Source organism: Triticum urartu, chromosome 3A (assembly GCF_056163025.1).
Source record: "Triticum urartu cultivar PI428250 chromosome 3A, HENAU_Tu73, whole genome shotgun sequence".
In the NCBI taxonomy this organism is placed as follows: domain Eukaryota; kingdom Viridiplantae; phylum Streptophyta; class Magnoliopsida; order Poales; family Poaceae; genus Triticum; species Triticum urartu.
Window position 1 is genome coordinate 172,365,943 of NC_141875.1, and position 26,398 is coordinate 172,392,340.

The window sequence follows — 26,398 nt, forward strand, 5'->3', positions numbered from 1 at the left end:
TCACCGATACCTTTACCAAATCGTGTTCACACACTTAGCTCACAACAGTAGGACAAGTTCACACACCTCCGATTCATCCCCGATGAATCAGATCTGACTCAACTCTAAGCAGTAGCAGGCGTGGCAAACAAGCATGAATGAGTAGGCACATCATGGCTCAAATAACTCCTACTCATTCTAGTGGGTTTCATCTATTTACTGTGGCAATGACAGGTCATGCAGAGGAAAGGGGTTCAACTACCGCAGCATGTAACACTTGAATCATTGTTGTCCTAATGTAGTAAAAGAGAGCAGAAGCGAGAGAGTGGGTTTGTATCGGAATGAACAAGGGGTTTTTGCTTGCCTGGCACTTCTGAAGATAGTATAGCTCTTCATCGGTGTCATCGAACTCATCTCGGAACATACGTCTACTCAGGGGGGAACAACCACCGGCAACAGAGAAAGAACACAATCAATGCAATGCAACAATATGATGCATGATCATGACATGGCAAAATGTTGTGGTTTGAGCTATGCAGCTATCAGCAGTTTAAATGAAGTTAGTTTGAACTCGTGGTTCAAATTCAAACTCCACATGTGATTTATTAAATGCCATTTAGTTCAGTTGTCCTAAACAGTAGCCAAAAGTTTTTCTAACATGCATGGAGAAGGTACATATGGATAGATTGGATTTTTCTGATCATTTTTCATATATAAATTATTTCATTTGGAGTTGCGGTTGAATTTCTATGGATTTTAGAAGTTTAAACATTTCCTAGAATTTCCTGGATTAAATTTAACCCAGAAAATGATTTACTGTGTTAGCCTGACATCATGTGACGTCATCAGGTCAACAGCGTCAGCCCAGGTCGAACCTGACACTGGGACCCACATGTCATAGGCTATGTACTAACAGAGAGTTAGTTTTGTTAAACTAAATTAGCCAGGGGTTAATTTAGCGTGTGGGGCCTAGTGTCAGTGGATGTGGGTTCAAAAAGTGGCGCCATTAGCCGCTAATGGCGTTGCCACATCGGCACGGCCGGAGTTAAGCCGCCGGCGACCTTCCAGCGCGGCGGAGTCCACACAGGGCGGCGCTATAGGAGGCGGCTGGGCGAGAGAAGGGCACTGGGAGGAAGCCCTCACTTGCTCGCATCCAACAAAGCAGGTGGGAGGTCGCGGGGTGGTCGGAGCTCGCCGGAGCAGAGCTCGTGGTGGCGGTCGGAGTTCGGTCAATGACAGGTTCGTCGTTGCGGTACAGTAGGGGAGGTGCTGGTGTGTGCTACGTGCTCCTGGTGAGGTACGGAGCACGGTTCCGCGCTCAGAAGTGTGCTGCGGTGGGTGTGGCCACGGCGGCGACACGGCCGGTGGGTGTGGCAGCTGGTGCGGTTAGGGAAAGCGGGGAGGTCGTAGAGCAGCTCAGTGGCCTCGGGAGGCGGCGGAGACAGCGAATCGGACGGCGGCGGCCGATGGCCGTGGGCGGGGAAGAAAGGTCGGGGCAGCTGCTGCAGGGCGCGTCCGCTCACTGGATCGACGGAGATGGCGTAGAGGTCGGCGTCGGAGCTTCTTGGCTCATCGGAGAGGCGTGTGGAGGCCGGTGGCCACACGAATGGTGGACGATGGCGACGGTCTCCTCTCGGGCTGCGCGGGAGAGAGAGCCAGGGGAGGGGAAGAGGTCCAGGGAGAGAGAGGAAAGTGAGAGGGGGTCGCGTGCCGACGTCCAGGGCGAGGGGGAGCAGATGTGTGGCTAGAAGGAGGTGGCCGTGGCTCGGCTGTGCGCGCGCCACGCGCAACGCCAGTAGGCGCGAGGAAGACGACGCGCGAGGGGCTGGGCCTAGGAGGTCGGCTGTCTACTGGGCCGCTAGTGGGCTGCTAGGAGGCCAGGTGAGTTCTCTCTCTGTCTGGTTTTTCTATTTTGTTTTCTGTTTTCTATTTTTTGCTGCTGCTTTGGCTTTAGTAAAAATACTAAAGCATTTTTGTAAAATCCTAAAAATAATTGTGACACTATTTGAATTATTTCCAACAGCTCCCAATTGTTTTCAGAAGTATTGAATCATTTAAAATATTTATAGGCACTAAATGCTCCAATTCAAATACAATATGATATAACTCAAAAGTCCATAAATGGCCAAGAAATACGCTCATCATTTTTGGTAGAGGTTTTCACCTTTATCAGAAATAATGAACATTTTCAAAGGCATTTTGGGTTCTCTAAAAAAGATTTTATTTGAACCTATTTGAGTTCTTACTGGTGCTAGGGTTTGATCAATCCCCATTCAGCTTTACATAAAATTTAAACATGATGCAACAAACAAGTGCTAGCCTAGTGCAAGGTAAAGCTAGGGATGTGACAATCGAAAACACGCCTGAAAATCATGAAACTTGGCATGGTGTCATGACATGGCACCAACATGTTGTGGTAATTTTTCTATCCGATTTGCGAAGGCGCACACATTAACAATCAACAAAGTCATTTTGGAACAAGTGTTGTCACGTTACAAATCGGAAACACATGTATTATTGAAACCGTGGGCGTTCTACTTACCAATTACGTGCCGCCAAGCATCCCCTTTTTATTGGCTAGGAGGTGCAGTGCAGGGTAGCTATTTGAGTACGGGAGGCATGTGATCAGACCCCTGCGCATGCCCATCGGAAGGAGAGCCCTTTGACCGCTACCCGCCGCGCACCTCCCTCCCAACCGCCCAACGTCTCCATTAATGGCGCTCGAGCCCCTGTTCTACGGCGTGGCTATATGTCTCACTGAACTGAGATTTAAGAGAGAAAAATGAAAATCTGAAAAGAAAGTTTTACACGGATGTTGATGTAAGATCTGATGGACCTATATAGCATCGACTGCGACTTATAGCAAGCATGATGAATATAAGGACGATGACAGTGGATAATAATTGTCTTACATATTTAGGAACATAATTAAAAAAGCCACATGTGGCAACGCCCGAAATACACAAGGGCAAAAGAAGAAGGAAGACAACAATCTGGCTCGCTGATCTCTACGTTGCTGCAGGCCGCGGGAACTAGTCTCCGCGGCGAGCGGCGATGAGCTCTTTCTTGTCCCCAAGATGCTGCTTGAGAGCATCCACGGATTCCTCCACCAACCTTCTGCGATCGATGCGCAACATGGCATTCTCGTCCATAAGTTTCTCGACGATGACACCGGTCCTCTTCAACAAGGCAGCGGTTTCCTCCTGCTATTCTGCACTTTCGGCGATCTTCGCCCTCAGCAGGTCGCGCTCGGCCCAGAGCTTCGCATTGCTCTCATTTAGTTGCCGAATGACGCCGGCAAAAGAGGCTTTCATGTCGTCCTGCAACCTCGCCCAGCCGGAGATCTGATCCATCTAGCTATGGACGATCGCATGCATGCGCCTGTAAGAGTCCTCGCCTGCCCGTGAGACATTTTCCCAGGCTGCCGTGGCGCAGGAGGACATCTCTGTTGCATTCACGGCGCAGAGGGACATCTCTTCTGCTTCCGCGGCGCGGCCGGACCAGTCTACCGCATTGACGGCGCGGCGGGACCTACGTGCTGCTTCGGCGGCATGGAGGGACATGCCGACTGGGTTCGCGGCGAGGCGGGACATCTCTCATGATTCTGCTTCCATGCTCGCATCTCCCTGGTGGCAATATCTCGACCCAGAACTCACGCTGGCCATGGCAGACGCAAAGGGAACTATAATGAATGACTTTGTTTTTGTGGATGAGGAGTTGAGGAGGAATGTGCAATCATCTTGGAGTACTAGTATTTATAACCGAGTAGTAATACACTCCTAAGTGGGAAACCGTTTAGGTTTTGATCGGTGTGAACAAGTTTGCAATTTGGAATGTGACGGGACGCATGCTCAAAATTTACTGACGGTTATAAATGCGGCACTATTTCCAGAAGGCGTAACGTGGGCACCTATTCCTTCTCGGCCGCGTACGTGGCGTTTGCATCATAGGGTGCACCGCAATAGGCAATGTCAGCACACGTCTTGTTCCAACAACCGTGCGCGCTCGTTATTACCATCGCGCACGCTTTTTTTAATTAGAATGTGTGTGCCCGTCTAGCGCACACACGTTGATCTATCTAACTGTTTTAGTTTGCTGTGGCTAATCGCAAACAGTTCATCCATGTGAAGTGTATGTCATCAATCGCAGACACTTTGATCTGGCTGACCCGTTTCTGTTCTGTTGCCTAATCGCAAACAGTTAATCCTTCTAAAGAGTATGCCCTCAATCACACACACCTTGATCTGGCTGACCATTTCTTTTGCGTTGCCTAATCACAAATAGTTCATTTGAGTGAACCGTATGCTGTATATCGCACACGCCTTCATCAGGCTGCCCGTTTCTTTTGTTCCGCCTCATCGCATACAGTTCATTGGATTGAACCGTATGCCCTGCATCGCACACGCAACAAAAATCTGAACTGTGTTTGATGGCTCCGCCATCGCAAACATTTTGCACCTTTTTTGACGGTTCTTTTACACCACCGTTTGTGATTATTGCATCACACATAGTTTCGTCGAAGGGCCTCTGATCGTAGTGTCACGTTAGCAGCATCTTGCAGTAGTGAGTGGATCACTGGACAGTGGTCAAGAACATCCTGAAATACCTGAAAAGGACTAAGGATATGTTTCACGATTATGGTTACGTCGATGCAAGCTTTGACACTGATCCGGATGACTCTAAGTCACAAACCGGATACGTATTTATATTGAATGGTGGAGCTGTCAGTTGGTGCAGTTCTAAGCAGAGCGTCGTGGCGGGATCTACGTGTGAAGCGGAGTACATAGCTGCTTCAGAAGCATCAAATAAAGGAGTCTGGATGAAGGAGTTCATATCCGATCTAGGTGTAATACCTGGTGCATCGGGTCCAATGAAAATCTTTTGAAGCAATTGCCTTGGTGAAGGAATCCAGATTTCACAAAAGAACCAAACACATCAAGAGACGCTTCAATTCCATCCGCGATCAAGTCAAGGGGGGAGACATAGAGATTTGCAAGATATGTATGGATCTGAATGTTGCAGACCCGTTGACTAAGCCTCTCTCATGAGCAAAACATGATCAGCACCAAGACTCCATGGGTGTTAGAATCATTACTATGTAATCTAGATTATTTACTCTAGTGCACATGGGAGACTGAAGGAAATATGCCCTAGAGGCAATAATAAAGTTGTTATTTATATTTCCTTATATCATGATAAATGTTTATTATTCATGCTAGAATTGTATTAACCGGAAACTTAGTACATGTGTGAATACATGGACAAACAGAGTGTCCCTAGTATGCCTCTACTTGACTAGCTCGTTAATCAAAGATGGTTATGTTTCCTAGCCATAGACATGTGTTGTCATTTGATGAACGGATGGACAAGACCCATCCGTTAGCTTAGCATAATGATCATTTAGTTTTATTGCTATTGCTTTCTTCATGACTTATACATGTTCCTCTGACTATGAGATTATGCAACTCCCGAATACCGGAGGAACACCTTTTGTGCTATCAAACGTCACAACGTAACTGGGTGATTATAAAGATGCACTACAGGTGTCTCTGATGGTGTTTGTTGAGTTGGCATAGATTGATATTAGGATTTGTCACTCTGTGTATCGGAGAGGTATCTCTGGGCCCTCTCGGTCATGTCTACAGAGTTCTCGAACCCGCAGGGTCTACACGCTTAACGTTCGATGACGATTTGTATTATGAGTTATGTGTTTTGATGAACCGAAGTTTGTTCAGAGTCCCGGGTGAGATCACGGACATGACGAGAAGTCTCAAAATGGTCGAGACATAAAGATTGATATATTTGAAGGTTATGTTTGGACACCGGAATGGTTTCGGAAAGGTTCAGGCATTTTCCCGAGTACCGGGGGTTACCGGACCCCCCTCCCGGAGTTAATGGGCCTTCATGGGCCCTAGTGGAGAGAGGAGGCGGCGGCCAGGTGGTGGCACCCCCCCAAGCCCAATCCGAATTGGACTAGGGTTGGGGGGCCTTTCCTTCTCTTCTCCTCCTCCTTCCCTCCTTCTCCTAGTGGGAATAGGAAAGGGGGGGCGAATCCTACTTGGATCGGGAGTCCAAGTACGACTCCCCCCATGGCGCGCCCCCTTGGGCCGGCCACCTCTTCTCTCCCCTTTATATACGTGGGAGGGGGGCACCCCAAAGGCACACCAAGTCTTCTCTTAGCCGTGTGCGGTGCCCCCGTCCACAGTTACACACCTCGGTCATATCGTCGTAGTGCTTAGGCGAAGCCCTACGCCGGCAATTTCATCATCACCGTCGCCACGCCGTCGTGCTGACGGAACTCTCCCTCGTCCTCAACTGGATCAAGAGATCAAGGGACGTAATCGAGCTGAACATGTGCTAAACGCGGAGGTGCCGTATGTTCGGTACTTGGATCGGTTGGATCGCGAAGACGTTCGACTACATCAACCGCGTTACTAAACGGTTCCGCTTTCGGTCTACGAGGGTACATGGACACATTCTTCCCTCTCGTTGCTATGCTTCTCCTAGATAGATCATGCGTGATCGTAGGAATTTGAAATACTACGTCCCCCAACACGCACACCACCCCAACCCCGAGTTCAGTGCCGACAGGGAGGAAAAGCTGGTGATAGGACGAACCTCGTCGGGAAGAGAGATCTGACATGGAGAGGGGGGAAGGACAAACCTCGTCGATTGTATGAGCTTGTAGCGGCTGGTGGTAGGGAGGCCGGGAGGGGTAGGGAGCAGGCCACAGGTGGAGTTGCACTGTCGCAGGGCGAAGCGGCCGATAGAGGGCACAGTTGCCAGCGGACGGGCCCGCTGGCAGGGAGGCCGCCGCCGCCATCCTGGGAGCCGGTGGGCTTCACCGGCCGCTCCTCCGGTGGTGATGAGGTGTTGGAGGGGCTGGTGATGGTGTCCTGGACTAGGGTGATAACCGTTGGCCCCGTATAGTGGGCTGGCCGAGGACACCTGGATCATCAACGAATGGGCCAAGACTGCCAATACCCCTAGGCGTGCTCAAGATTGAATCCTTCGAAGACTTGGCACATAATCAGAGTTTATCCCTAGATGTAACTGGCCTACATGTAACCCTAGTTACCCCGGTCCCTATATAAGATGAGGGGTACTATTTTTTCAAATTAAAAAACTATTCGTGATTATAAAATTTGTTCTCAAATTCAATAAATGTTTGTGTTTTCCATAATGTGTTCATAATTTTTAAAAAAATTCACATATTTCAAAACAATTCAAAAACTTGAAAAAAATTGACTTAATCAAAAAATGTTCAGGATTCATAAATTGTTCATGTTTTCAATTATTTTTCATATTTACGAAATTTTGTTCGCTTTTTTCATAAAATGTTAGTATTTCAAAATTTGTTCATGTTTTTAGAAAAATGTTAGAAATTTTCAAAATTGTTCAAATTTTAGAAAACTATTCAGGATGCCAAAAATTGTTCACCCTTTCTTCCTGTTTTTCGAAATATCTTTGGAATTGCAAAATTTGTTCATGTTTTTAAAAAATTGTTTGCGTTTAGAAAAAGAGTGAGAATCTGAAAATTGTTCATTATTTCCAAGAAATATTAAAAACTCAATAAATGACTCAAATCTGCCACTGCTTTCTATTCTTAAGTGTTCGCAGTATAAGGCGAACCCCCCCCCCCCCCCCCCCCCGGCGCTCATGCTGCACTCTTCGGGTCGCCTTCGGCGCACGACCCCTAGAGTTGCACCATGTACTTTCTTCCCCTATCAATGAAACGGTACACAACAATGCGTATTCACCAAAAAAAAGTCCTCCCGACTCTATTTTCCGGGATTTCGAATGGAGCAGGCGCCGCACAGGGGGTCAACGATTGGGCCGGCCCACTAGAGCCGAATCGAATTGAACGCAAAACCGCACGATGCAAAAATCCCGAAAAATAGAGAACCAGGAGGACTAGAGCAGAGATGATGACCTCTTGAAGGGGCCGAAGAAGACCATGGAGGACGCCCTGCTGGACATATGTTGCCTGCTCGAGTGCACGAGGATATCTCAATGTGCTTGAAGAACTGTCTGTCGGCATGGTCATTGGGCCACTAACATTCACTACACTAGGGAGTAGGGAAGATGATGCATGGTCGAGTGCACGAGGACATCTCTCAGTGTGCTTGAAGAACTGTGTCAGCATGGTCATTGGGCCACTAACATTCACTAGTAGGCGGAAGCGTGGTGACACGCCGCGCACGTCCTGATTTTTGTTTCCGTCTTTGTATGCTGTTTGTTGTTTTAACAAGAAAAAATGGAGTTAGTGGGTTTAGCGATGTGTTGGTAGCGCTAGTCTGTTTCCTTTTTCGGTTCATGCAAGTCTTCTATATTTATCTCAACATAGATTAATCTGCTTATTTCTTGGCTTTGTTTTTTGTTTTGCAGATTCTTTTTATTCATGCTAGTCCTTTTATATTTCTGTTTGTGGACCAGGCCAAATATCTATTTCATGTGTGTGCCTCAGAAGGACCAGTTTATCTGAAACCACTTTCTTTTTTTCTTTTCTTTTTTCTCTCTTATGAAAATGAATCATAAAAAGAGTGCGCCGAAAAAATATGAATGAATAAAAGAAAATAATACAGGGTGAAATAGCAACCTGAGATAACTAAAGGACGCCGATAAGTGCCACACGTGTGGGCGTTAGGGAGTCCGCCCACACATTTTGTGTGGTGTATAAAAGGAACAACCCACACACCTACGTGTGGGCAAAACAATTAGCGCCCACATGCCTCTTTTTTTCCCTCCCGATCCATCTCACACGCGTGCGTGTGGGCGAAGTTGATAACGCCCACACGCCCGTATGTCAGGCCTCGTACCTCCTGGTCCCGCACGCCACACGTGACGGTCACCGCGCGCCCGCAGTTGCCATGGTCCAGACCCTCGTCCATGTTCATTTAATTGCAGTTGCCATGTCGCTGAACTACGGTTGCCATGTCGGACAACCGCAGTTGCCATGGTTGCTCAACTGCAGTTGCCATGTATGGTCTGATCTAATGTAGTTGCCATGATTTCATAACTTTAGGAGTTGCCACATGCTAACACTAGGCAGTTGAGAGAGTTGCCATGTGCTCACAAGCATGCTAGGGCAGTTGCCATGTAAAAAGGAAGAGTTGCCATCTGCTTACGTGCACGTTAGGGCAGTTGCCATGTACATGCACGTTAGGGCAGTTGCCATGTACCATGCAAAAACATATGGCAACTCGGTAAAAGAGAGTTGCCATCTGCTTACGTGCACACTAGGCAGTTGTCATGTACCCTGCAAAACACATGACAAATTCGGGTAAAAAAAGAGAGTTGCCACCTGCTTATAAAAGCACACTAGGGGCAGTTGCCATGTGCAGTGCAAAAACACATGGCAACTAGCAGCTTGGGTGTGGGAGAGGAGAAGGGCGTGTAGGCAAGATGCCAAATGCCCACACACTAGCCCTTGTGTGTGCGTGCAAAGTGGCGTGTGGGCGAACTGCTGAACGCCCACACACCAGCCCCTCCTATGTGGTGAAACGGCCGTGTGGGCGACCGGCTGAACGTCCACACACCAGGCCAGTGCTACGTGGCACTAGAAACATGCCAAGATTCGTGCGCTCACGAACGGACGCGGATCCACGCGTGTGGCGAGATGCAAACGCCCTCACGTGTGGGCGTTAACATTTCCGTAACTAAAAGATGTATTCCGCATCCATGCATGAAATTAAATTATTAGGTCACGTTGGAAGGGAATGGGTTGCAAGAGTAGAAGTGGGTTTTTTATTTTTAGTCAAATTGGTTGATAGAACCAAACCTCAAATGTTAGTTAAGTTAATTCTGTCTGGCTAACAACGAAGAGGAATACATACATAAATTTATTTATTTTTAAAAGTCAAAGAACTCAATGGTGTCTCGCACTATAGAAAGTATTTTATCTGTTTGAACTGACATGGAAAAAAGAAAGGTACATTCTACCATTTAAGAAACTACTCCCTCCATCCCATAATATAAGAACGTTTTCGTCATTAGTGTAGTGTTAAAAACGTTCTTATATTTTGGGACAGAGGGAGTACAAAAGTGTGATCACATCACAAAAAGCATAAAATCCTAGTTGTTACAGTAACACAGGGTACATAGCTGAAACTTTAGGTGTAATCAGACTAAGCAAAAGATCAAGCATCTGAAGAAACTCTGCCATACTACACTTCCATCCTGCTGATAGATGCTGCAGAGAACAAAGTCCTGTAAGTTAAATTGTGCCTCTGCTCAGCAGAGAAAAAATAATTACGAATGGCTAGAAAAGAATCTTCAGTAGAAAAGTGTGATCACATTGCAAAAAGTATGAAATCCTAGTCGTGACAGTGGTACCTATCTATTGAATTCAGCCAGCGAAAATACTGATAACTAAAACTTTAGGTACCCACTGAAGTCAGACCACACAAACATGTCAAGAAACTCTTCTATTCATGCTGATAGATGATGCAACAAACTAAGTCCTGTAAGTCAAATTGTGCACTGGTTACCGTAGATGTTTACAGACACGAATTCCTATGCTGCAGTGCACTAATAATTTGCAGAGATGATGACCTCTTCAAGGGGACAAAGAAGACCATGGATGACGCCCTGCTGGACATATGCTGCCTGTTCGAGTGCCCGAGGACATCTCTCAGTGCCTCAAGAACTGTTTGTGAGCATGGTCATTAGGCCATTAACATTCACCAGGGAAGACGGCATAGAGACCCATTGCAGTTGTATGGGAGTAACTCGGATACCAGAGGGCATCATCTATGTAGTTTGCTATGTTGACTCGGGAGGATAGGCACTTAAGTTAATTCATGTTGGGTGTGCAATCTATGGTTACTACTAGATTGTGGATGACTCTTACGGCACTGTATGACATATGACATTAACCAGCTTATTCCTGTTTTTGGTCTTTTGTTATGAGGAAGCCTTTATATTTTGCTCTCCTGAAATCAGCTTGTGAGATGAGCATTTTGGCAGGTTTGAGATGAAAATTTCAGAGCTCTTCAGGTTGCAAAATCTTCGATTAGAACTATCATCCCTGGCACCACCGGCCTTGCGGATGCCAGGTATTCTTGGAAAAATCATTTCAGTTGTCAAATCTAATGAAAGGAGCTCGCATTTCTTATCTTGATTTGCAGCTTAAATGAACCCAAGATAAGTTAACAGAACATCACCTAAAAATTAGTGATGGATTACCGGGTGCCAATACACATGCACAGAGCACGCAATCATCAGATTGAGCCACGCAAGAAGCCTGTCACTTTGATCAAAACATGTCTGTTCAAGCTAGCTCCCAACAAGTAACAGTTTATGGTGGACAAAACTAGAAAAGAACTTGCCTCCATGTTGAACTTGTCAATGATGAACTGGCCTCCATGTTGCTTCAAACCATATTTCTCTTGGAATTGTGGTAAATCAACTTGCAGTAAGAAAGAAAGATAGTTGAGATTCTTTAGGGCGCATTCTACTACCATCATTCAATCTTCCTCGATCACTCCTGACAAAGGCTTGCTCGTCTTCGTCATAGTCCAAACTCTTTTTCATGTGACTGATGCTTTCTTGAGCGATGACTTGAGCAGACAACCTCCCTCATTCACATCAGAAATGGCAAAGATTCCCTTTTGGAAAGTAAAGTGTCGTCTAAGGCCACACTTTGTGGAGTCTTGGTCGTTGTCGTGGATAGAATTGCTTCGAGGAAATGGAATGCAGGGAAGTTGTAGCATGTCGAGCGGTGTCACGATGAACCAATGGCCGTCGGTAGAGTACTGGTCGATATAAATCTGAACAACTCATGTCCTTATGGTGCCATTTTTGTAGGAGATCTTAACCCACATGGCTGCGTTGTACGGTCTCCTTTTACATGAAAGACGGGAGAATAATTTCAAAGTTCACAACATTGCTGGGGTATTTTTGCGTGGGGTCGTCATATTGACAGTGGAAAATTTGATTATAATGAATAAAGCCGGATAGTGTTTTGATTAAAACTGTCTGGTAAAATGCACATCAAAGTTGTTGTGCGCCACAGAAGCCTTCGGGGGATCAAGCAGAACCACTGCATCATCAATTTACAGCACCCATCTGTTGGATGAAATAGTTCAGCAGCTTGCTTACAAAGATGAAGAGATAAAGTTGCTGAAAAAAGGTTGCTGCAGCTTGGAAATGACAGCTTAAGTTTGTCCGGGGTCGGGATAGAAAATTCTGAGTGGGGGTTTTCAGGGTCCCAGTATAACTTTGATGGTGCAGAAGATGTGAGTCCTGCAAAGGATGAAAGTCCTGAAGCCTCTCCTGAGGCTTTCGCTGATGCGTCATGTTTGAAGCACTTGGATAGGGAAGCTTTGATAGACCGTTTTAATAAAGAGATGAACCGTATGAAAAGGCAGCATGACACGGTCGTGCAAGAAAACATAGAAGAGATAATCATAAGGGAAAGCTCCTAAAAAAGAAGGATCCAGCCCATGAAATTTACGAAACAACAAAGATTTCGAGCAAATTAGAAATAAAGCCGGGGAAGTAATGACAAGATTGGATGGCATCAAGGCAGAAACATTTGCTGGCCAACAAGACAAGAGCAATGCTTTAGATTCTGAAATCCAGCAAATACAAGGTGCTGCCACTAATAGTCAAGTAGAAGCGTGTGCTTTTCCTACCCAGACATCACACATTGCATCCATAGAGGCAGATCACGCAAAGACAATTGGAATGTTAGAATCTGATATCGAAGATGCCAGGATGGCAACCATCATTAGAGAAGAGATACAGATGATTGAACTAAGAGAGTTCGTTAACGAAATAGCTTGGTAATGAGATGGGGTATAACATGAAGCAAGAGATTTGCTCAGTCATTCAGAATGAAGCTGTAGCGGAAGCAGTGTTAAACCTCAATTCTTAATTGTTAAAGTACAATGAGGAAAAGAGCTGCTCTGAAGCGGCATCGACTCTACAAAAGCAGGAGATTGAGAATCTGAAGCGAGCTGTTGACTCTTTCAGTACAGTAAGTGAAGGAAAAGCAGGCCTGTCAGATCGAATTGGGAGCAATGAAGAGTCATATAGATTTATTATTCTATCAACTTGATTTACTTGCAGACAAAGTGGAAAAGCAAGACTCATGTATATCTGACAAGGAGTTTGATATGATTGTCGGCAGGCTGGAGCAAGCTCTGCAGCATGTACGTCAAAATGAGATCAATTTCAGTGAGTTACATGACAGATTTAGAAATGCTACAGACTCTCTAAAGGTGCTGGAGAAATAAAATCAGTATTTACATAACGTCGTCGAAGAAAGGGAGAAAATATTCACATCAACCATTTATAAAGAAAAGGAGTTCAAAGAATGCATGACAAATCTTGTTGGGTCTATTAGAGAGTTCTAGAATCTTGTTACGCACTACTAGGAAAAGGGCTATAGATAGAATTGATACTAATGGCGCACCAGGGAAGCAGTGCGCCACTACTATATACTAATGGCGCACCTGTTGGTGATGCGCCATTAGTGTGGAAGATACTAATGGCGCACCAGAAACAGGGTGCGCCACTAGTATTACATTTTTTTTCCATTTTTCCATACATACTAATGGCGCATCAGGTAGACAATGCGCCATTACTAGTTCTAACTAGTAATGGCGCACCTGGCAGTGAGTGCGTCATTACTGTAATTTTTTTCTTATTCTTTTTATTGCAAAACTACTAATGGCGCATCGTCTCACAGTGCGCCATTACTAGTTTAAACTAGTAATGGCGCACTATTAGACGGTGCGCCATTAGTATATATATTTATATTTTTTACTTTTTTGCAAAACTTCTAATGGCGCACCACCTGCAGGTGCGCCATTAGTAACCCTGGTTACTAATGGCGCATTCCCTTGTGGTGCGCCATTAGTAACCTGGGACCCCAACAAGATATTTTGGACAGCCCCACACCTACCCACTCACTTTCCCCACTTCATTCCCTCCACCTCCTTCTCCAAGCTTTCGGCTGCCTCCTCCTCCTCACCTCATTTGCACCATAGATTCATCAAAATTAAGTGGTGAAATTACCTTTTTTTGATAGGTAAGTAAGGGGAAAGCTATCTTCATGATGTAGATCTACTTTTTTTCTCCCTAGCTCGCTCCAACAACGTGCACATGCACTTTTTGTGGCCTAGCTAGATCTATGTATGTTTGTGGTGTTGCATGTGTTTGTGGTGTTGCATATATGTTTGTGTTTGAAGGTACCGGTATTTGAAATGCGATAGTTGCCAATATTTTGCCGGAATGTTTTGATTCATTTCCGTTTCGGCGAGAATTTTGGCACTATGCATTCTTTTTGGTCCTATTTTTAGGGAAGGTCATGCCAAAAATTTTCTTGGTTCTAAAATATCGTTTTGCTCTACCCCGCAGGCGACCATGGTCCGCACGATGACTGAAGGCATCGTGAATAGGTTTTTGAGCTCCGCGAAGGCCGAGATGCTTCAAAAGAACGAGACGGAGATAAGATGTCCGTGTCGAAGATGCAAGCTGAAGAGCCTTATTGCGGACCCGGATTCCGGGCAAGTGCGGGACCACCTGCTCTTGCGTGGTTTCATGGATGGCTATCGGTGGCAAGGTGATGAAGATGACTATGAAGTCGTCCATGGCCGGGGCCGGGCAAGAAATGAGGAAGGGCAACAAGACAAGTACCACCGCGGCGAGGGCGGGCGAGAAGACGAAGAATCTCCAGGACATGATCACGACGGTGATGCTGTACACAGTCATCATGTAGAAGATGCCGTACATGATGATGAGGAAGATCAAGACGAAGGGCATGATCATGAAGATGAAGATGCCGGAGCAGACGACGATGGAGGCTAGGTGCAGGACCCTCATATTCAAGAGGTGCTTCTCAAGCAGACGGATAACGCAAGAGCTGCCACCCAAGAGAAAGCCAAGCTGGATCAACTGGAGATAGACGCGGTTACTCCATTGTATGAAGGATGCAGGCCCGAGGATACCCGCCTGAAAGTAACGCTCATGGCTCTGGAGATGAAGGTAAAACACAAAATGACCGACGCATGCTTCGACGAGAACATGTCATTCTGGCACGAACGTCTTCCCAAGGGGAACAAGTGCCCGGCCAGTTTCGAGGAGGCGAAGAAAATCGTGTGTCCTCTGGATTTACCGCACGTGAAATACCATGTGTGCATGAATAATTGTATCATTTATCGGGACGAGCATGCGGAGTCTACCATATGTCCGGTGTGCGGCGTCACTCGATATAAGAAGAGGAAGAAAGCTCCTCGAAAATCGGTGTGGTACTTTCCGATCACTCCTCGTCTGCAGCGGTATTTTGCGGACCCTAAGGTAGCAAAGCTCCTGCGTTGGCATGCGGATAGGGAGGAGAAGAAGCGGGAAGATGACGGAAATGATCCGGACATAAATAAAAAAGACAAGATGCTGAGTCACCCTAAGGATGCGAGCCAGTGGCAAGCGTTGAACTTCGAATACCCAGAATTTGGGAAGGATTCAAGGAATATCGTGCTGGGCGCGAGCACCGATGGAGTCAATCCGTTTGGCAGCCAGAGAAGCACACATAGCACCTGGCCTGTGTTTGTGTGGATGTACAACCTTCCCCCCTGGTTGTGCATGAAGAGGAAGTACATTCACATGAGTATGCTAATTGAAGGGCCGAAACAACCAAGGAACGACATCAATCTGTATCTGGGGCTGCTGAAGGAGGAGCTAGACGCTGTGGAAAACGCCAGCCAATACGTGGGACACCGCAGAGAAAGAATATTTCCCTATGAGAGCCGCACTGCTCACGACGGTGCACGACTATCTCAGTTACGGATATCTCGCGGGGCAGGTAGTCCACGGATTTTCTAGATGCGTAAGGTGCATCGATGACACAACGTATCGCCAGCTAGATAGAGATCCCGGGTCTTCGAAAACCGTGTTCATGGGACATCGAAGGTGGCTTCGCGACGATGACCCGTGGAGGAAACGCAAGGATCTGTTCGATGGTGAAACCGAACCCCGAAAACGCCCGTGTACGAGGAGCGGCGAGGAAATAGACGAGCTGTTGAAAAATTGGAAAGACTGCCCACTGCCGGGAAAGAAGCAAAAGGCGCCAGAGCCGGGAAAGAAGCGAAAGGCGCCAGAGCCGCTGCTGAAGGTATGGAAAACGAGGTCTGTTTTCTGGGACTTGCCGTACTGGAAGATCCACCGTGTGCCTCACAGCCTTGATGTCATGCATATCACGAAGAACGTGTGCGAGAGTCTGCTTGGTACCCTGCTCAACATGCCAGAGAGGACCAAAGATGGGCCGAAAGCAAGGGCAGACTTGAAATCAATGGGCATCAGGCAGGAGCTTCACGCTAATGATGATGATGATGATGATGATGAGGCGAAGCGGGACACAGAAAGTCGTCGCAAAGGCAAAAAGGCCAAGAAGACCGGAAATGACTACCCTCCCGCGTGCTTCACTCTAAGTCAGGAGAAGACCGAGTAGTTTTTCACCTGCCTCCTAGGAGTAAAACTTCCTTATGGTTACGCGGGGAAGATAAGCAGATACCTAGACCCAGCGAAGCAGAAGTTCAGCGGAATGAAGTCTCATGACTGTCACGTGCTGATGACGCGGATACTTCCAGTTGCAATCCGTGGGATTATGGACGCGCACGTCTGTGAAATGCTATTTGGCCTATGCAACTTTTTCGACGTCATCTCTCGGAAGTCGATTGGCGTGAGGCAACTCAAAAGGCTACAGGAAGAGATCGTGGTGATACTATGCGAGCTTGAGATGTATTTCCCGCCCGCATTCTTCGACGTTATGGTGCATCTGCTGGTCCATATCGTGGAGGATATCATCCAACTCGGGCCGACGTTCCTGCACAGTGTGATGCCGTTCGAAAGGATGAATGGTGTCATTAAAGGATACGTTCGCAACATGTCACGTCCAGAGGGAAGTATAGCCAGGGGCTTTCTGACCGAAGAGTGCATCTCCTACTGCACGAATTATCTAGGCATCGAGAACCCCGTTGGTCTGCCCGTCAACAGGCACCTCGGCAGGCTCGCTGGATGGGGTCACCGTGAGGGTCGCTGCGAAATGCATGTCGACTTCGAGGGTCGACTCGCCGACTTTGAAAGAGCAAACCTAGTCACGCTACAACACATAGACGTGGTCGATCCTTGGGTGGTAGAGCACAAAACCTTTATTGAGAAGACGTACAATGACCGAGGCCAACAGAGGACGGACGAAGATATACTCAAAGAGCACAACTCATGTTTCACGCGTTGGTTCAAGCAGAAGCTTCTGTCGTACCCTTTACATGAGGATTCTTCCGCGGAAGAACAACTCATATTCGCCTTGTCACAGGGCGCCGAGCACAACCTGATGACCTATGAGGCGTACGATATCAACGGCTACACATTCTACACCGAGGACAAGGACATGAAGAGCGATGGTTATCAGAACTCCGGGGTAACGATGGAATCCTACACCGGTAACGACAAGGACAGATACTACGGAAGGATCGAGTAGATCTGGGAGCTGAGCTACGCTGGAGAGAAGGTCCCGATGTTCCGTGTCAGATGGGCCAAGAGCGTCCTAAAAGAAGACCGGTATTTCACCACCATGATTATACCCGAAGCCAAATCCAAGACCGCGGGCGCAAACGTCACCGCGAAAAATGAGCCATGGGTACTGGCTTCACAAGTGGACCAATGCTTCTTCATTACAAATCCGTCAAAGCCCAGTCGTGTTGTCGTGAGGAGAGGCAAAAGGAAGATCATCGGAATGGATGGAGTAGCCAATGAGCAAGACTTCGACAAGTACGGCGACCCGAAGATCGAACATGACAACGACGATGAAGTAGCAGTATACACCACAAGAAGAAGCAGGACCACCCTACCTAAAGGACGTCCGTTCCACAGAAGAACTCCATTTGCGAAAAAGAAGGGCAAGAAGATTGTGAACAGATAGCTAGCTAAGATCGATTGTATTTAAATTGTAGCCTTCATTTCTCGGGCACTTTTTGATATCATGAATATTTTTGTATTCAATATGAAAAAATATTTCTCGGGCCTACAGAAGATCGATTGTATTCAATATGAAAAAATATTGAACATTCATGAGGACACTCGATCTCGATCCCCCTCCCTCTCGATAGCTATCCCCCTCGCCAGATCCCCCTCGCCGCCGAGCACCCCCCGCACCCCCCCCCCCCCCGCTCCACCGCCGCCGACGACCCACCGCACCCTCCCCCGCTCCACCGCCGCCGCCGACACCCCGCACCTTCCCCCGGCCCGCTCCACCGCCGCCGCCGACACCCGCACCCTCCCCCACTTTTTGAAGATATTTTTAAATAACAAATTTGATGATATTTTGAAATAAGAAATTTGATGATATTTTCAATTAAAAATAAAAAAACAAATTTGATGATATTTTCAAAAAAAAAATTGATGATATTTGATGATATCTTCTGTTCTAGTCCTCATGAAAATAACAAATTTGATAAAAAACAAATTATTAGATGCAACAAGAAATAATGAAAAAATGTTACTAATGGCGCACCAGAGGAGGGTGCGCCATTGCTGTCAGAAAAAAAAGTTACTAATGGCGCACCAGAGGTGGGTGCGCCATTGCTATCAGAAAAAAAAACTTACTTATGGCGCACCGCTAGGTGGTGCGCCATTGCTATACCTCCCCCGACTAAAATCTCGGCCCCAATCCCCGACCGATCCCATCTCACATCTCTCAGCCCCTACGCGTCGCTGCCCCGACGACCCACGACGCTGCCGCCCCTACGTGCGTCGCCGCCCCCGCGCCCCCGCGCCCCCACCACTGCAGCTCCTCCGCCGCCCACCGGACAGCAAGCCGCCGCGGCCCCCAACCATCCCGCCGCCGACGACCGCACGGGGTGCAGGACGACGACCGCCGCCGACCCGCAACCGTCTCGCCGCCGCCCATAAGCCCCCTCCTCCTCCGCCCGTCCCCCTCCGCCCGTAAGCTCCCTCCCCTAGACTGACTCGACTCCCCTGGCCTTCGCGCGCAGTTCACCATCCCGGATCTCTGACTACATCGCCTGCCCGCGTCGGCCCCTGCCCTGCGCCCGCCCAGGTACCTCTCCTTCTTCCTCCTTCCTCCTTCTCCACCCTTCCTCCCTCCCCAACCTATGCATGGTGAAAGATGAGTTCAGTTGAGTAGGCAGGAAGTTGCTGCTTCCAAATGCTTTTCTTTTCCAGCTTAAACTACCACGAATGGTTTGCTGCAATTGCTTCATGGAAGAATTTAAACTGTTTACATGGCAGTGTGTGATACAACTCTTCAGGAGGCTATAAGCATGCAAGTTGCTCAACCTCTGGACATTGTTCAGTTGCAAATGCATCTGAAGTAGATTGAGATTTCATTCTGCTTCCTTGTGCTCGCTGTAGAATGCTTCTAAATTTCATGTTTTGTCCAACTGCAGTTTCTTGAATTAACTTGCTATGCATTAGGTTGGTCTCACCCTCAGACCGATGCTGGTAATGATATGTATGTGCTATTAGATGCTGGTATTGTTCTAGTTTTAGTTGTGATGGTTTGCCTGTGGGTTTGTTTGACTCAGGTGTTTTAGTTCATGTTTCCATGTACAGATGTTTTAGTTAGTCAACTGAATCGAGTTTGAGATGTTCTGTTTCTGATGGAGTGTCAAAGCAGCAGAGTTTTCAAAACTAGATCATTTTACTGGCCATTTAGTGACAAGTTTCCTGGGAGTTGTCGACCCTTCTGCCTTTAGTTGTTGCTAGCCTAGAAGTAAGTCTCCTCATGGTTTTACTAGATCATTGAATTATCCCCGAGAGCGAAAGGGCGAAAAGCTCTCTAGCTGATTGATTATGCGTGTTCTGTTATAGCTATTTCAGCAAATTGATGTCATCCTCTATTAGCAATGTTGCAATAAGGGAACATATATATCATTAGTAAGGTTAAAAGGAAGTGTTCCATCTGCAACTGGTGTTTATTAGTCTTTTTGAGTGAGTTATCTGCATCTGCTCCTTGTGGTGGTGGTTGTTTAGGTGGGCAGTAAGAAACCATGCTTAATTTGGGGGATTGAACTTATCTTATGTATGCCATTAGAAGCAGTTCGAAATCATTATTCTCTCTTTTCCTTGCAGGTTTGGGCAACTTCAGTCGGTTGATCTTGAATCCATTGAGCCTTCACTTAGAGCTGGTACTCATCCATGTAACTCTTCACATTTCCATGTAGGATGGTTGCCTATCACTTACTAGTGTGCTAGTGCCCCTTAGTCCAAAGACTAATAGATATGTGCTCTTGAATCTTGATATGTATGTGTTCGGTAGTACCACACTTGACAATAGTCACAGTCCATACTTTATACCCTTGATATGTGTTCGGTAGTACCACACTTGATATGTATGTATAAGTTGAGCTGATTTTTGTCCATATGAAAGCAGAGGACCATATGGTCTGTGGCCTTTTCATCCATATGAAAGTAGAGGCACATTGTGGTGCTAGTTTGCTGGGGTTTTTCTCCGACCGTCGTGTCGTGATGATTTTGCAGGTACCCCGAGAGGCCCTTGAGTTTGCCGGAATGTCGATTAACTTCCGTTCCGGCAAATTCGGGTACTCCATATGTCCTATTTTCAGCAAAGGTCATGCTGAAATTTTCCGTGAATTTTAGCATGACTTTGCTAAAAATCGGACATATGAGGTACTTGCTACTAATTCATGGGCCGGGGTATCTTAGTACTTAATTAAGTAGGATCAACTGCCCCTTTATTCTTGCTGCATTAAACCATAGGTGGAAATAGAGCCAAGTGATTAGTGCCAAGTGATTAGGCCCAACCTAGGGTGCCTCGGCATCGATAAACCCTAAATGATGAAAACTTAACTTGGCTGCCCCAGATGCCTCGGGGTCGATGAGAACCTAAATGATGTATGCTTAGGCTTTTAGGGTGCCTCGGCGTCGACAAACCCTAAATGATGAAATCTTAGGCTTTTAGGGTGCCTCGGTGTCGACAAACCCTAAATGATGAGACCATGACCTTGTTCCTTGACAATAACCAACTTTTTGGCCAAACTTTTTTCCTATTTAGAGCAAAACATGGCCCACAACGATGAGGCCGGTGGTTCAGGCGGCAAGAAATTCTGGGAGCTGTCCCAGGATATGTCGTCATCATCATCGGACGACGAAAGTCTCCCGGCGGAGTGCGACTGGTGCCACGACAATCGAGGTCTGTGCGACATGCCTCACCTGGACGATGATCGGCGCTTCAGCATTAAGCTTGAGGAGACCTTCGAAGTTGAAACGGTACACAACGACGACAAGTGTTATTTTCATAATTAAGCATGACTTCAACTATTTCAACGTGTAATTTTCATCTTTTACAATTCGAGTATAGCTTATCCCATGACATGCAAGACGCTATGTCTTGGAGAGGATGGATTTTGAAGACCATGAAATTTCTGAAACCAAGAAAATTCACCTAAGGACTCATCACGATGTGGACTTTGAAGTAAATCTATATAATTCTGAGAGCGTAACCCATTTTGGTTGCAAAAATTGGGAAGCATTTTGCAAGATGTATGGTGTTGATGAGGGTATGCTTATCACCATGGATCTTGGTAATCCTGACATCAACCAAGACAATATGGACATTTGGGTCCTTGTTGATACGCCTCCAGTTCTACCGCTATGTGAGTTTCTCAAACATAGTTATTAGCTAATTTATATTGTTTATTTCAAAATATTTGACAGCTTATTTCCATTGACAGCTTATTTTTATTGTTCAAAGAATGTGCGGGAGATGGTAGACAAAACCCACTACACTGATGGCTCCGAATTAACAACTTACAAGGAGAAAAATCATCTGGTCGGATTTTGTACTGACATTGAAAATTACATTATCCACAAACAAACTCCTCAACATTATGGTAAATACGTGCCACTAGTGCATGTGTTCAACTACGGTAACTACCATGGAGATACCCTGGTAAGATTTTTACTATTACGGCATCCGTGCATCTTTTGCATACTTCTAAAACTAGTACATCATTGCTAACTATGAAGTTATTACTATGTTTTTCAACAGATAATCCCAGAGAATTGCGTGCCTCATATGATGTATCTGAAAGGTAGTGTTAATGTTTTGAACATACAGCCAGGTCGTCCTACGAATCTCAACCGTCCATACGAGATTTCTAAAAGAAGTGGAGACATGAAAATCAAAGAATGGAAAAAATGTATGGACAGTCGTAAGGAGCTTCTTGGAAGCAAAAGGAAGCGAAGCGCAAGAATTGGAGACAGGATGTTCTCCATTCTCCATAATGGAGAGTCAGGGTCTATATTGTTTTATGCTATTTTAGCTTAAATAGGGTATTTAGGTCCTGCCTAATACTGATGATCATGTGCTGATGAACAATTAAGTAGGGTTGGTTCGAAGACTATCAAGATGATGATCGTATGACTTGTTATGAATAACGAGTAGAAGTTGTATGATGATGATTAGTAGGACTTTTTAGGATTAGTATTACTTCCGACAAACTCGATACTCGCGGTCTTGAGACTTGTAATGTTTTATCTTTGTTCGGCCTTTTGAATTCGGAGACTAATATGATGAATTGTATTCGGAGACTAATCTTCTATTGTATTCGATGAATTTGATGTTGCTGTCTATATTCTGTCTAATAATATATTTTATATTCTGTCTAATAATATATTTTATAACCTGCGCAAAAATCAGAAAAGGAAAAAAAACCAAATATTCATACTAATGGCGCATCACCACCAGGTGCGTCATTAGTATACCAAAGGATACTAATGGCGCATCAACAGATAATGCGCCATTAGTATGACAAAGACATGCTTACGTATGGCCCCCCGGGAGGCACACTAATGGCACATGCTTTTACATACTAATGGCGCACTAACTGGTGCGCCATTAGTATACCAGATACTAATGGCGTACCAGTGGTGCGCCATTAGTAAAAATTACTAGTGGCGTGCTACTAATGGCGCACCGGTGATGCGCCATTAGTAGGCAAAACCGGTGCGCCATTAGTAGGCCTTTTCCTAGTAGTATACAGATCAACAAACTAACATTGCAAACAAAATTCACCACAGTGAATCAAGGTGCTTGTATTTGCATTGCATTCAGTAATGGGGGTATCTTTTTATTTTTTGTAAAACTAGATTTCTTGATGATAATTAGTTTTATCTTAACGAATCTTGCCATATGATTACCTTTATACTCCCTCCGTTCCTAAATATAAGCCCTTTTAGAAATTCCAATACGGATAACATACGGAGCAAAATGAGTGAATCTACACTCTAAAATATGTCTATATACATCTGTATGTAGTCAGAACTGAAATCTCTAAAAGGGCTTATATGTAGAAACAGAGGGAGTAGTTTATAGTACTTAACTACTTATGACTATTCTATGTTGTATTTCTGTGAATAAGGATGGTATCATTTTCTTTCACATGTTCTGTTTATTGAAAGACCAATGTAAACACCTCACGGAAGGCAATGTTCTAAAAAGGAAGACATTGCGATAAAAGGAGATATCCGAGTTAAGAGGCTCTAATCTTTAAAAGGCTGAGCTCAAGGTAAATATAATTTCAGATCCTAACGACTATTAATTAATTATTGCTTATGTTCCTTGTATATTGCTTTGCCTGCAAAATGCAACAAGGTTATAGCCCTGATAATGCCGTAAAGTGGGAGCATGGGAGGCGAGTGATGTAATGAGCTAGGATTTCTGAATTTTTCTGCAGGTGGATTTACTTGGTGATGAGGTTGAGGCCTTAACGGATCTTCTTGCAAAAATTTATATTGCGCTGGACCACTATTCTCCAGTTTTGTAACACTGTACTGGGGTAAGTCTCAATAAAATGGTCCATCTCTGATTGACGTTGGCAAAAGTTATTTGCTAAATGCACGAATTCATATAACATGGATGGTAACAGAAATTCCAATCTACTGGTATATTTCTTCACTAATAAATTTTCTCTTTGCATGCAAGTTTGAGGGTGCCTAAGATTGCCTACTGCTCCATAGCAGGCTTCCAACTGGGACAACATCATTTTCTTGCACCCATACAAATTTTGGTTTTTATTTAACTGTCAGGAGCCACGAATGAGAATAGGCCAATCCCTCGCGTCGCCCCCGTCTCAGGCGGCTCCTCAAGCCCTAGCCGCCAGGGTCACCACCACCTCCCTCCCTTCCCTCCGCCGCCGCCTGAGGATGCCGCTGGGCTAAGCTCGGCGGCCGACGGCGATTGCGGGGGTTCTCCTCCCTGGATCGCGTAGAAGGGGGTGGGGCGGGACCTCCTCACGCGTGACGGCGTGACCGCGATCTGATCGATGGCGGCGCGATAGCATGCTCCGTGCGGCAGCGTGGAAGTCTGGGCTGGCCAGATCGGGATCCTGGGGCGGCGGCCCTGGAAGGTGGCGGCGGGTGAAGCTCAGGCGACCCGCAACGGCATGGCGTGGTGATTTCCCTGGCCAAGGCGGAACTCCACTGGCGATCCGGTGGCTTTGGCTCCGGATTAGATCAGATCAGTGACGGTGACGAGCACGGGTGGGATCCTTCCTGGCAGCTCTCGTGGTTTGTCGAGGTGGGGTGGCAGCCCTCCCTCGAACTCCAATGATGGCACACACAGGCAGTGGCTGGTGTGCCAGGGCTCCCACGGTGGCAATGCTGCTATGGGTGGTCGTCGGATCTGGGAGGCCAGATCTGGGGCTTTGAAGGTGGTCTGGCCAATGCACGTGATGTCAGATGGATGCTCTTGGGACAAGATCCGGGTGAAAACCTTGTCTACGGCAGGTGGCCGGAGCAGGTGATGGTGACACCCTAGGTGGTTTCCTTCTTGGAGGCATCATCAAGGTGAAGTTCCCGACTCCTTCCACTACCTTTGGGGGAAACCCTTGATCAGTCAATCAAATGATGGCGGTACTAAGGTGTTGTTCCTCTAGTGGGGGCGTCATTCTTGGAGGTATGCATTGGCCTAAGGGACCAGTGGTGGAGCGGCGTTCCATGTGACGCATCGACGACGTGGAGTCTTGGCGGCGTGGCACTGCAGGGCCTCGGCGATGGATGTGTGATGATGGACACGTGTAGGGAGGTGGCACTGTCTGGTGCTATGGTGGCGTCGACGCCAGGCCTTGCAAGGCCGATGCGTCAGTACCTTCTCTGAAGATGGATTGGTGGAAGACGGCGGCGGCGGCCTTTGAGAGTGTGCCAGACCGGTGTGTGCCCCAGACCCGACAACGCCTTGGTTGGGGCCTTCGGCTTTAGATGTTAGGCTTTGGTGCGAGGTCTGTTTGGCATTCGGCTCGGACAATTCGGCACCCCTTCATCAAGTGGATAGGAGTAGCGATAGATGTTGCCAAGATGGTGGCTTCAGACTTACTGATGTATTACTTTGTAAGGTCTTTGTGAATAATTAATAAGATGGCTGCATACATCGCCTAGATGCAGAGGCCAGGGGTCATCCTCCTTTTAAAAAAAACTAATTGTAGCCTCTTTCACAGGTTATGCAGACCTTGAACATGATCAAGAAACACATAAGCACAGCAAAGTGAAATGCCAATGCACATACACATCAGCTGGTGAGATGTTAACAGCAGCCATGGTTTTATTGGCCTAAAGGCAGCCTTGCTGTAGAAACCGAGTGGCAAGTTGAGGGTTTTAAAGTGGATTTTTCTCGTCTGATTATCTATTGCTCCATATTAGGCTAGTGTGCTAGGAATTGCTGGTATCCATCGGGACAACATGATTTTCTTGCACCCTTACAAATTACTATGATTTTGATGTTTTTGTCGGGTACTTATTGTAGTCTTGCTTCACAGGTTATGGAGACCTTAAACATGATCAGGAAACACATAAGCACAACAAAGCGAAATGCCTATGCACATTCACATCAGCTGGTGTGACGCTAACAGCAACCTTGGTTTTATTGGCATGAAGGCGCACTTCAGGTGGTCTGCGATAACTTCTCTAGGTGGTTGATATAGCCCTTGTAGTAGAAACCAAGGGCTAGGTAGTGCAGAGTAGCTTGTTCCCCTCCGTAGGCAGTAGATTTTGCTAGTCTTTGAGCACCATGTAACTGACCCACCCAAACCATGGTTAGTCCTTCTTTGTGCTTGTCTTTGAGCTACACTCTGATGTATGGGGCTGTGTCACCTCTGCAAAGGTGAGACTTGATTGACCAAATATTCCGTTTATGTAAGAGTTTGACAAGGAAATGGTCTGAATTTGCTGTTGTCTCAGGACTACGACTCGCTGTTTTCTTTTATCTTGATATACAAGGTGGCATATATGATCTGAATTCTCTAACTGTCATTTATCTTTCTTTTTTGTTGAACACATCCATTTATCTTTCGTCAGCTATTAATAAATTTTAATAACAAGTCGATCAATACTGAAGAAATTTGCAGACAAGGAACGCAACTAAACAAATCTTCTTTTTCAC

At 46.3% G+C, this 26,398-nt stretch overlaps 1 pseudogene; it reads left to right on the top strand.

Annotated features, from left to right (window-relative positions):
- Positions 1–1,211: 1,211 nt before the first annotated feature.
- On the top strand, positions 1,212–26,047 carry LOC125546761 (WPP domain-associated protein-like; annotated as a pseudogene).
- Positions 26,048–26,398: the final 351 nt, after the last annotated feature.